This window comes from Diplotaxodon limnothrissa, linkage group LG1 (genome assembly GCF_057381915.1).
Source record: "Diplotaxodon limnothrissa isolate DT_005_m linkage group LG1, D_limnothrissa_male_GT1.1, whole genome shotgun sequence".
NCBI lineage: Eukaryota > Metazoa > Chordata > Actinopteri > Cichliformes > Cichlidae > Diplotaxodon > Diplotaxodon limnothrissa.
The window spans coordinates 4,852,130-4,864,352 of record NC_140596.1 but is presented as its reverse complement, the minus strand read 5'-3'; positions in this window follow the sequence as shown (position 1 = coordinate 4,864,352).

Sequence of the window (12,223 nt, the reverse complement as noted above, 5' to 3'; positions counted from 1 at the left end):
TGGCAACTCTACTAACCTAATGAATCAAGTTCACTATCAGTAACATCATAGCACCCAGTAAAAAGTCAGCACAACAAAATTAAACTACACCTAAACTTGGTTTACATCTGACCCAGACAGACTGCAGGTCATAACTTCTTACTTGAAGTTCAGTTCACCTGATACTCGGACTGGCAGCCACCTCGGGTCTCTGCTCCTCCTGCCTCCCCTTTCCCTCAACCAGCTCCGCCATATCCACCACCAAACAACTGAGTTATTTTTACATTTTACACATGGACTAGCATCTGGCCAATCCATGACTTTTCGTTGTTTATGCCGTTTGAAAAAAGAAGAAGAAGAAAAAAAAAGACAAAGGCCTATAAAAACGAAAAATCCCCATCGGCCCACCAGGCAAATGCCCGGTATGCCCGATGGCCAGTCCAGCTATGTTCGTACCCTTAACATGACATACTATTTTAACTCTTGTACTTCTAACAAACTACAAGTGTAGGAACCTTTTTGTCATAATTTTGTACCTTAATGTACAAAAAAAAGAGAACCTACTAAAACAGGTAAGTATTTATTCATTCAAACACGAATGAAGTGTTACTGAAATGGGACACTCTTCTCAATTAAAGTTTTATTTATCTCACATCTGTACATAAGAATTTAACCTGACCAATCGACATATTTGCTGTGTTAATTTCTGCACCATTGTGCTTCCAGCATACACAATAGAGCTTACAGTATGCATGAATAAACAAGAAAGCTATAAATTCTAAAAATCGAAGAGTAAATTTGAAATTTTACTAAATTTCTTCTTGGATTTGAAGTTTCTTTAGTTATTTTATCCTAAAATATTGAAGACGTGTCACGGTTGATGCTGGCCAACCGTGGGGGTGTGAGGAAGGAGGACCCAAATGCTGGACTCTTTAATGAAGACAGTGCGTTTATTTACAGTGAAGTAAATAACCAGCACACCCCGTGCGTGCTGTCCTCTTCTGCTCCACGCTCCTCCTGCAGGGAAACAACAGCCGTCAAACACAACTCCCGCGGGCCTGCACGACACTACACTAGACACACACTAACTTGGAGTGTAACTCAATGATCCCGCGTCAAGGAGCTCTCAGCTACACCCCTATGTAGCTCCCCCGACGAACCAGATCAGCTGCAGGTGTGTGAGGTCCTTAGGCGTGGCCAGCCACCTGGCAGGACACACCCACCAGGCATGAAGACTCCTGTAGACCAGTGCTCAGCACACACACACATCCACACACACGAACAAACCCACAAACCAGGAAGTCGAGGAACATCAGCACCAAAAATACATATGTCCATCACTCCTCAGGGACCCTGGGTCGCTCAGTAAGCAGTGTAAATAGGCTATTCAGCTTTCAGTACTGGGTAACGTACATGTGCATTTTCATACTTGAAAAATGACACAGATTGACGTCCTGATCGGTTAGTCAAGGAGGTGTTAGTCAAGATGTTTCAGGTGAACACTGTGTCTCATACAGTAATCCAGAGTGAAAAATCTATCCAACTGTTGGATGTAATGTTACAAATGTGTAAAGATGACATTAAATCCTAAAGGATATAACCAATAAATCACCAAAATATATATCAACATTAGTGTGTATTGTTTGCTTCCCTGTCCTATTATTCTGCACCTGTTTTTCCCTCCTTTGTTGATATAGGCTGTGTTTTCTCCTTAGTGCCATTGTCCACGTACTCAGCACTCCATAGCATAGCACAGTTTCCTCGGCTTCTATGACCTTGTTTTCTTGTTATTATTATTATTATTATTATTATTGATTTTCTTCCTCTGTCTGTTTTTTCTGCTTTAGCATGCCAGCCAACTGACTAGTTGTGTAGCAAACCTTGAAATCCTAATGGACCTATTCTGTGACAGATGTTATTTTCCCTGGTCTCCTGAGTTGGGCAGAGTAATTTTTTTCTGTGTGAAATGTTTAAAAAAGAAAGGTCACAAATGGGTCCTTTAATTTGTGAAAATGCCAACAAATTCAGTGGAGATGAACACTAGTCTCTACTTTTAAATGGTATATCTACTGAAGTTATCAAACACTCAGACACGCCAGCAGAAAATCAAACAAAAAGTTCCTTTGCACACCCAGACCACAGTGGCTTCATTTGCAGTCATTCTGGCCGCCTGACCGATGCAAAGCTGTAACCGTGTGTGAGAATACAATGTAGTTAGATGTGACAGCCACACTCTTTTCATCGTCAGCTCGCTTCCACAAAGTCTGTGTGATGTCCGATTGCGCCTACATGAAAGCAGAGCGAGTCACTGTCAAAGTGAGGTTATAGGTTGCTCCATCTACTGCACGCTGGATCCAGCAGAACACTCTTTCTTGTGTGCTCCATGTGTCAAAGAGCAACTGTGGAAAAGACTCGGGCCTGATTCATGTGTAAAATCAACTCATTTCAATGCTGAGTGAAATATCTGGCTCTCTAGCTGGTTGTAAGGTCCCTTTTGGTTTTGGAGCATTTTTGATGCATGTTGATCACTGCCTTTAAATAACAAGGTTGTGGGCAAAGCAAGCTGAAACATATTTTAAAAAATGTGAATAATTTAGTAAGACATCACTTTGTAAACAAGCAGCTTTATTTGTGCATGTCCCGTGTGTACATCATATTTGAGTGTGGCTTGCTTTCTGCTGTGTTTACATGCTTTTAATGCTTTCCTGCTGCGTACATAAAGTCCAAGGATTGCTTGTTAAATCTGTCTGCCACAGTTATCACCTGGTACACCCTGCGGAGTGTCGTAATTACTTACAGTCATCTCTTTCCGCCAGGTGGAAATGTAACTTTCCTTCAGGCCCATGAGACACACATGCTTAAAGGACAGGAACTTAATCAGTAACAGCTACAGTTACTGGCTCTGCTGCAGGAGTCTGACGGTGGTGCCACCTGTTTAAGAGGACTTTTACTGGCATACACCTGTTGGGCATCCTGATCACATTGGCTCATCTGTGTGTCACTGGGCTTTAACAGATTCAAATGTAGTTTATAATTTCAATTATATATTATTTTCCTTAAAGAAAAGGAACATCGATGCTAAAGCAAACTTTTCACAGGGAAAAAAAGCACATTTTCAGCAGCATGACAGGTAAGTGTTTTTTAAGCTTATGCGTAAGTTCCGTGAGGAAGATCTGTAATCACTCTGCCTGCTTTCCTGGGTGTTGGGCTACTTTTCTTTTCTTTACATCACTAACACTTTCCCAAGTTGTCAGTCTCAATACTAACATGTAGTCCAATCACCTTCTCACCTGCCTTGTTTGAGCCGATCAGCCTCTGCTTCGCATGGTTTAAATCTATGCTCTCTGCCATTCACCCTTTCTAACTCTCTTTTATGAAACCCACCTCCTCCTCATCTTCCCCTCAGACACCTCAGCCCGAGCTCTACTTAAGCCTCAGTCTTCATCTTCACCACCACCAGCGTCTAGACTCTGGAGGGGGATTCGGTTCTGCCATGATGGGTCATCGGAGTCTAATCGCCAAACACATTAATTTCTCTACCTCATTAAATCATGTTCAGTTTTCAAAGTGATGTCTCCTTGTTGGAATCTCATCTGTCAGAAGTTTACTGAAGTTTATTGAAGCAACTGTTGTTAAGAGTTGGCACTGTAAAAATAAAACTGAATTGAACTTAAATCTAGGTTTTAGGTGTTTTTACTGGCAGGTGGATGCGGATACAGAGAGCTTTAGCCTCTCACCTCCTCTAAATCGAGTTGCTGAGCTGGACTTCTTGAAGGCTTGCCAGAGTTTTTAAAGGGGGACCTATCATGTCTACTATGCCCAGTTGTATTTTTGCATTCTTTTCATTTATTTTCCAGTTTAAAATAATCTTTGTTAATTTGTCATAGATCTTAGTGCAGCCTCTGAGTGTAACCGCAGTCTGTAATGAGCAGGTTTAGCTCCACTTCCTTTTAGGGCCACACTCTCTTTGAGCCAGCTGTCCTCCTATTGGCTGCCCCTCTTAAACAGAATTCTTTAGTAGCAGGTGGGTTGGGCTTCTGACGTGCCATCCTGTCTTCTGATATCCACTCACTGACATGTCACTGATGATGCTTTAGTGTCATGGTCCTAAGGGTTTTCTGATAATTTTGGAGTTATTTGTATTTTTATTGAATATATTTGTGTCTATGATGATCTTAAGGTTTCAGAGTCATTTCAGTTTTGAATTTAGTTAATTACTATATACTTTTATTTATTTTCTTCACATTTATCTGCACATTTCTTCACATTTATCCCAGGAAAGAAAAATCCTACTATACTCACATACAGCCCTTGTTGTAAAGTATTGTGAAGAAATGTAATATGGGTGTGTAATGCACTAAAAATCCAAAGAACAATGTACTTTGGCTTATTTCTTTAGGTGTGACATAACTTATTTAGATTAGCTGATTAAATAAGATGAAACTTTAATGAGGCTGGGGTAAATCTGCTGCGGTAGATAATGAGATACAGCAGGGGAAGATAAGAGCAGACTGGATGAGCGTCCATAAATTAAGTAAAGCCATTTAAGCAGGCTACAACAAAAGCATCGGGCATGTACAGTATGCAACCATATTAGGAAAACTCCCCCAATAAAATACATTAAGAGAAACACGAGATAGAAAAACACAGCATATGCAATTTCAAGCTAAATGAAGCCGAAAAGAGTTGTATTCATTTTGTTATGCCGAGAGCTTTTTCAGAACATCCACAAAGGATCTCTGTGCATGGATGTGTGATGTAGCAAAAAATGCTTCAGCACAAGAACAGCTTCCACTCCTGCCCTCTGTCACATCTCCTTCCCTTCTTCTCCTTTGATGTTTAACGGTGAAGTAATGTTGAGGTAACATCTGGAGCTGTGATACATCTCTGTGTAGTGTGTTTTGGTGCTGGCTTCACCGCAGGAAAAGGGTACAGAGATTCTGCCAACATTTTGGTCAGTGTGCTCCTGATGCTTGTAAAGCTCTGGTGGAGCGTGAGGTGCAGCTCATAGCTACAGTGTAGGAATGCATTTGAGTGAAAGTGTAAAACAAAAATGTGTTATCTGTTTCTTCTGTGTTGGTTTTTTGGGTTGTTGACACATGCGCAGCATTGAAACCTATCCACCAGACTTCTTCGAACTTCTGATAACTTCAGATAAACACAACTCCCTGGAGACACCTGGAGATTCCAGCTGTCACGGGCAGGTCACCATTCTATCACAGTGCCAACGCTGGCAGAGAGAGGCAATCATTAAAACTTTGAAATTACCAGTTAACCTAACATGCAGGTCAGTGTGCTGTGGAAGGAAGCCGTAGCACTCAGAAAGAACCCCATGCATGCTTTGACCTTCTTGTTCTGAGGCTACAGTGCTGCTGACTGCACTGCTAAAATGATGAAACACATTTTTGTTTTTCTTTGAATCATTTTCATTTTTAATAAAACACATTTTCTATCCAATATTCATGTTTTGCCCAACAAAGGCTGCCAACCTATGTCCACAGTGTGCTCTGCTGCCTCTCATCCTATCCCAGTCTTGTTACCATATCCTTTTATTTAATCCTTTTTTTCTCTGCCAGAAATGTTTGTAGCTGTTTTTTCTATTTATTTTTTTTAAAGTGTGTATATAATTTAAAAAAATACTGTACCAGGCCATTAAAAGGAAAACTGAGTATTTTACTCCTAATTTTACTACACATGCAGAAACTGTGGACTCCACCTGAAGGATGCTTACACAGTTGGCGTATTGCTATTTAGTGTCACGCAGATGAATCTGTGCAGTCACAAAATGAAATGAAACTTGGATTGCAATCAAACGGTGGCTCAAGCAGAACACTGGCGGAAGAGTTTAATCTTAAATGTAAACTTATTCAGGAAGCTACTTGGAAACCTATTTCAGTTGTACCTTCTATAACCTAATTATGCTATCAAACCAGTGTTTATTGCATTAAATTTAAAAAAGAAAAGCTTACTTGCCATAAGAGGATCTGTCCTGAATTATCTAAAGCTCGTGATTTTGTATGATTCCCCAAAGGAGTAGTCTGGGTTATATAATTACTGTAATTAAGCCAAAACTAGACTTTGAGCCTAAACTGAGACATTTACTCAGCATGTACCTGTGAAGGATTTTCTATTAAAGCTTTGTGCTTGACATGGTGTGGGGATTTGTCGCTTAGTTTGCTGCTGAGGGAGAACATCTGGACTCCTTCATGAGACCACATACAACACCTGGATGCGCTTATAAACAGGCAAAGAATGTGTGAATTAACATGCTCACACGCAGGTGAATGGGTATTTTAAAAGCACATTTAGCAAAGCAGAGCATGTGGTGTAATGATAGATAATTATACATTACTGATTTTTACTCCTCTATGTATGCCATTTGGGATTTTTTAGTGTAAGGCTACATTTTTCTTCACTGTCCATTACAGAACCATTTTCTCAGCTGTCATCTTCGCACAAAGAGATTATTAAACTAAATTATGACAACCAAAAAAAGATTACAGCCTGTGTTGTTGATGTGAAGTGACATAAAATGCAAGTTAGAATATGCAAAAAGTACATGAAAATCAAGAAAAAGTGAAAAACAATGAGCGTTAGAGATACTGAACATGTAGGTTTGTGTCTTGTGGTGCTGACACTGCTGCAGTTTTCCACAAGATTTCCACCGTTTGTCCATTTTCCTTTCCTGAGAGACATTTTTGACCTCATCTCCACACCAGATGAGTCCAGAAGACAGATGAGCTTCCCACAGTCTCTTGTGTTTTTAACTTTTTTTTAACCTGCACAGAATCAAAGCAGTGAAGAAGAAGAAGAAGCGAAGAAATGATGCTCACTTTAGACGACTAATTTCTTCATAATGACTTAATAGGACAATTAAACTTTGTTTAGATGAAAGAGTAAAATCTTGTGCCTTTCCCACAGGTCATTCTAGTTATTATGGACTTACATCATCGTGTCCTAGATAAACCACAATCTGTCACCCTGTAGGTTTCACTTACAGCTTTAAAAGGGGAGATATCTAACTTTCTACATTCAACTCATGCATAAAAATCCACTGGGAATTACAGCAACAGCCTTGGGAAGACTTACCTGGTCATTGCATTCTCCTGACTTTATATTACTGTCCTTATATAACTGTCGAAACTTTTTATTACATCCCGCATCAACTCTGCAGTGGCTGATGTGAAATTCTGTGCAGAGATGTGCTCTGTGAAGCTGAGATTGCAAAGAGGAGCCAGATGAGGTGGTGAGAGTTGAAGCAAACCTGCTCCTGTGTTTTACTGTGATCTGAAGTTTCCCCATCTGTATAATAAAAACTGCATCTGTGTGAGGATGTGCGCAGCTGATCTCTCTTATGCATAGCATTAGGAAGTGTATGCGGATAATGTGGATGCTATCATAACAACTGGCAGGAAAGCTCATATAATTAAGGAATGCAATAAAGTTAATGAGGAAAACATCACAGGGGAGACAGCCGTATACCTGTGTGAGCGATAGTGCAGCGTGCTTGTATCAAAGAGCAGTCTTCACAATACAAGAGAGGAGTGCTGATGATGAGCAGCAACACATTTCAGTTACATCTAGGGTCTGAAACGATTCATCAAAGCAGCAGTTAGTTTGGCTTCTGTGCTCAAAGCTCATCTCTCCCCACAAATATGATGCACATAGAAATTGGGGAGTGATGAGTACACATCCTCCAGAGCCTAAAAGTGGATGCTGGGGTGGTGGAGGGTTTGAAACAGCAGGCAGCGATGCGGAGCAGCTGCACCACTGAAGTGTGAGAGGAGAGATGGGAAATTCTGCAGCTTAAATAGACTGGGTACCGTGTACAACACAGTCTGTGTGTGTGTAGGTGTGTGTCTGTGCACACTGCTCCTACATTACCAACACTGACTGAGATTTGCTGCAGGCTGGCTTTAAGTCCCAAATCGGCCATGAGTGAGTATGTCTGAACCGGTGTTCTCAAAGTGCGGCCTGCGGGCCAAGGGCAGCCCCGAGTGACGCTTTGTGCAACTTGTGAGTGAATAAAAAATAACTACGTATTTCATTCATGGTTCCCTTCATTCATTCATTCGATTCAGCAATGCAGCATTGTAGATATTCATACATACTAATCTTTCTTATTCCTCAATACAGCTTACGTTACTTTTTTTTTACCCTGAATAAATTACTAGTTTGGGAATAGTTTTGTTTAATGTATGCATACTCAGAGTCAAAAGTGGTTTAATTGGTTCAAATGATCAGAGCAGCAATTTCCAAGTAATCAAATTGCAAAGTAATAAAATAAAAGAAACAACTAAAAAAAATTTTCAATAAAGAACTTTGCATTTTGGAATCTCTTCAGTGTTGGGGTGTAGTTCTAGATCCTTACACATTCAATGCATAAGACATGAGGTGTGAGCATAGCACATAAAATATATGAGTTTCAAGTTTCCCAGTTAATGAACTGGGACACGCAGATTCATACTTGTGGCTGCTTAAAGATCTCTTAACTAAGCTGTAAAGCTGAAACACAGTGGCAGGTTTTGGAACGTATTCACTTCTCTGACAGAAACAGGAACATGAATAGCATCTTTCTGCAATGTTGCTATAAAATACATGTATTAAGATCATTGCTCACTGGAAAATACACCGGATCGTTTTCTGACCCAATATCTATCTTTTTCGTTCTCTTCTTCTGTCTTGTTATTTTTGCGGGATGTTATGGTTAATATGGCTCGATGGGTTGATTGACAGAGTTGATGCCAGTTCACTAATCAATCTCTGTTCCTCAAAACCCAACATGCATGCCATGCAGCAGTTATAGTCACACCAGGCTGTATGTATGTGAGTGTGAGTCACACAAGTGTTTGTTTAGCTTGTTGAGTCTGAATGTAATGCAGAAATAAGCCAATCTGCTGTCTAAATTCAGGATTTCTCGACTGACTAGACCAAAGAGTAGCAGAACACCTGCTACACTTGTTTAGTTTTCAGAGTGTTACTGATGGAGTCCTTCTGAATTAATCATATGGGACTATTATCTGTCAGTGTGGAGTTTCCAGCATATCAACAAAAAACAGGTGCTTAATCACTCACTTCAGTTTAGTTGACTTTGAACAGCAGTTAATGTGGTAGGCCCTCCACACAAATGCTTAAACAAAAAGTGCAAAGGGGTCAGATGGGGACTGGGTTATTGAGTCATCCTGGAATACACAATTAACCGAAGAGCTCCGAAAACTATCTCCATCCATAGCCTTCAGAAATGTGTTCGGACCTCTGGATTTCTGTTATTACTCTTTGTTCTTCTGTTGTCACATTAAAACAGCAGCTTCCAATACAGACTGTAAATGCATGCTAGTGTTTGTTGTAAGGGTGTGTATTTATGGCAGCTTATTCAGCTGATATTGCAGAAAACACATTGATGTGGGCACACACAGATACGGTGAGCATCTGGACACAAGATTAGTTTAATGTTTTCTGGGCAGTCTAACAACTGTTAGGGTGGCACCCAGGCAAACACACGCATACACCTTTATCTGGAAAAACACTGCCGCCCATCAAGGCAGGGACATCTGGAGTTTGACGAGTCCATGTTAGTAGGCCACACAACAGGAGTGGGAACCCCTGGTCCTGGAAAGGTATTTGAGATGCTGTCATGTTTTCCAGGCAGCTGGAGCAGGAATGGTGAGGGAAACAAACAGATGCCAAAATGGAGAAAGGAATTAAAGGAGTTTGTAAAGGAGTTTGAGAAAGTCTAATGCACCAAGGAGAAAGGAACTCTGCTTGTTTTAGAAATTTACCAGTTTTTCAAAAATTATTTTCTCTATTTTTTAACTTTCTGGTTTAGGATTAGATGGTTAGATCATTACCCACCACTCAAATACATCTACATCTCTATATATGTATGAATCAACATGTCTCCTGTCTTTCTAATATGCCATTAATATATAGTATTAATGGCATATTTCTGTCAAAATGCTAAATGTAGCACCTGCAGCTATTTTGATCACGAAAGCTTTATTGCAGAGCCACTAACTCATAAAAGAATAGTTTTGTGAAATGTTAATGTTTCTGTTTAGATGAAATAATCAGTTTCATTGTCATTTCTGCATGTTGAGCTGCTGCGAGGCAGCGATTAGCATAGCGCCTGCATCTTTTTCAACCAGCTTGCTGTTTAGCATAAAGGCATCAAGTCTTTATGCTAAACAAAGCTAAGCTAACTGCCAGTGGCTCCAACTTTATACTCGGATTATGCACAAGTTGCTCCATTGGTCACTACTCTAGAAAAAAAACAATGCATCAGCCCAATTGCTCAAGGGGAGCGAGGGCTCAGAACCCATGCATGTCTATAGAGACATGAGCCTACACAACTAGAAATCATAATAATCAGTGATAATGTTACAGCTGTATTATGATACAGGATACGTGACAGCCAAAGACAAATTATTTGGCTCAAAATCTTTTTTTTCTTCAGTGCTTCTGCATATAAGATCTGTAGAAATCTCTATGCACTAAAGATCTGAACAATGCTGTGTACCTTCACTCTCTTCTGGGGCTGTAATTCATAAGTTTGACCTAGGTTTCATGATCAAACTAGGTCACTTTATTGCCTCTAAACAGATTTAACGGATTGCACATAATTGAGGACTACTTATATGGTGACATAGCCACTGACAAATCAAATTTTCAATACCGATAATTGTTAAAATGGTACTTTAATTACCGAATGAATAGAGGATTTTGGTGCAGCACTGTGGCACAGAATATATTGCTATGCTGTCATGTTAGATATTAACTAGTGATGTATATATTATTATTATTATTATTAATTTATTTAGATGCATTTAATGGTTGTTTTCTTTCTTAGGATTTAGCTGATTAGACCATTAGCCTACCACTCACAGAGGTGGATCTGGAAGCCGCTAGCTCAGCTCAGTTTAGCATAACTTAAAGCAGGGCAACAAAGACGAACAAGCTTTATGTTAATTACCTCCTTGCAGCAACTCAACACACAGCAATGGCAGGAGTATTGATCTTCTCATCTATGCAGAAATAAGAATATTTCTTCAAACTAGCCTTGTACGAGTTAGCGCCATGCAATAAAGCTTTCACTATCTATAGCTGCAGGTGCTACATTTAGCATTTTGACAGCAATGCCCCATTAATCCAGAGACATGGGTAGACTGGAAACAAAAGAGACCCTTGAGGTGCAGAGTGTCATCAAGTGCCACGCTTGTCATTTCATGCTGTGACTTCCATTGTATCTGATGCTGCACAGTATGAGGCACGATTGCTTGAAGGCACGATAGGACGTACCGTACCTTCAGCAAAAATCCTCAAGAAGCAATCGTTTGGAGGGGATTCAGTTCTATTTTGAGTCACATTAGCATGAGCAATACTGTTTATCAAAACATGATAATGATTTGTTTATGGTAATTAATTAAGATATTAATTTAGAAAGTTGAAAACTTATCTATAAATTTTGTAAGTAAACTTAATCAGAGAATTTGGGCATGGATTTTTCTTTTTTTAAATGCTTTTATGAGATAGTGCTTTATATCATCCTAACAGAGATAGAATAAAACACTTTTCAGTTTGGGCCTCTACATCTCGGCTCCCATTCGCTCCCATTTTCATCTTTTTCAAGGCAGAATCACTTTTCTGCTCACTTCATCTCCCTGTGTGACTCTTGCACATTCATTGTGTGTGACTATTCTGTCTTCTTTTCAGCTTCTCCATCAGTTCCCGCCTCTGGTCAGAAGGATTCCTGTGATAGCATCCTCAAAGTTAAGATATGCCTGCACACTGAAACACATAACAGAGACAGAGTGAGACACTGACTCAGAAAGACCGGTTGAATTTCAGTTGTTGTGCACCTTCAATTTACCTGACTTCCAATTTTAAATTTAAACTTGCAAATTAACCAAACTGCTCCCTTTAAGTAATGTTCTTTTTGACTAGAAATGAAAAAGGAAAGCGGTAATGTAGTTTAGTTTGTGAATTTCAATCATGCTGAATTTTAGCTGAACAGAAAATATGTAGAGCCAGTGCCTCCCTAGCTGTGTTTGATGCCTGTAGCTTCGCTCATTTTCTCTGGGCAGCTGGTTATCAGTCTTTTCTCACCCCCTGCTTCTATTGGTCTAATAACTTCTGTGCCTTTTCGGTCATGTCTGCATCAGTATAAAGCATTCTTGTGCAAAGGGAGTGCAGTCTGACTGACTCTTGCCTCTGCATGCATTCAAGCCTCAGGGCAATGGCTTGAGTC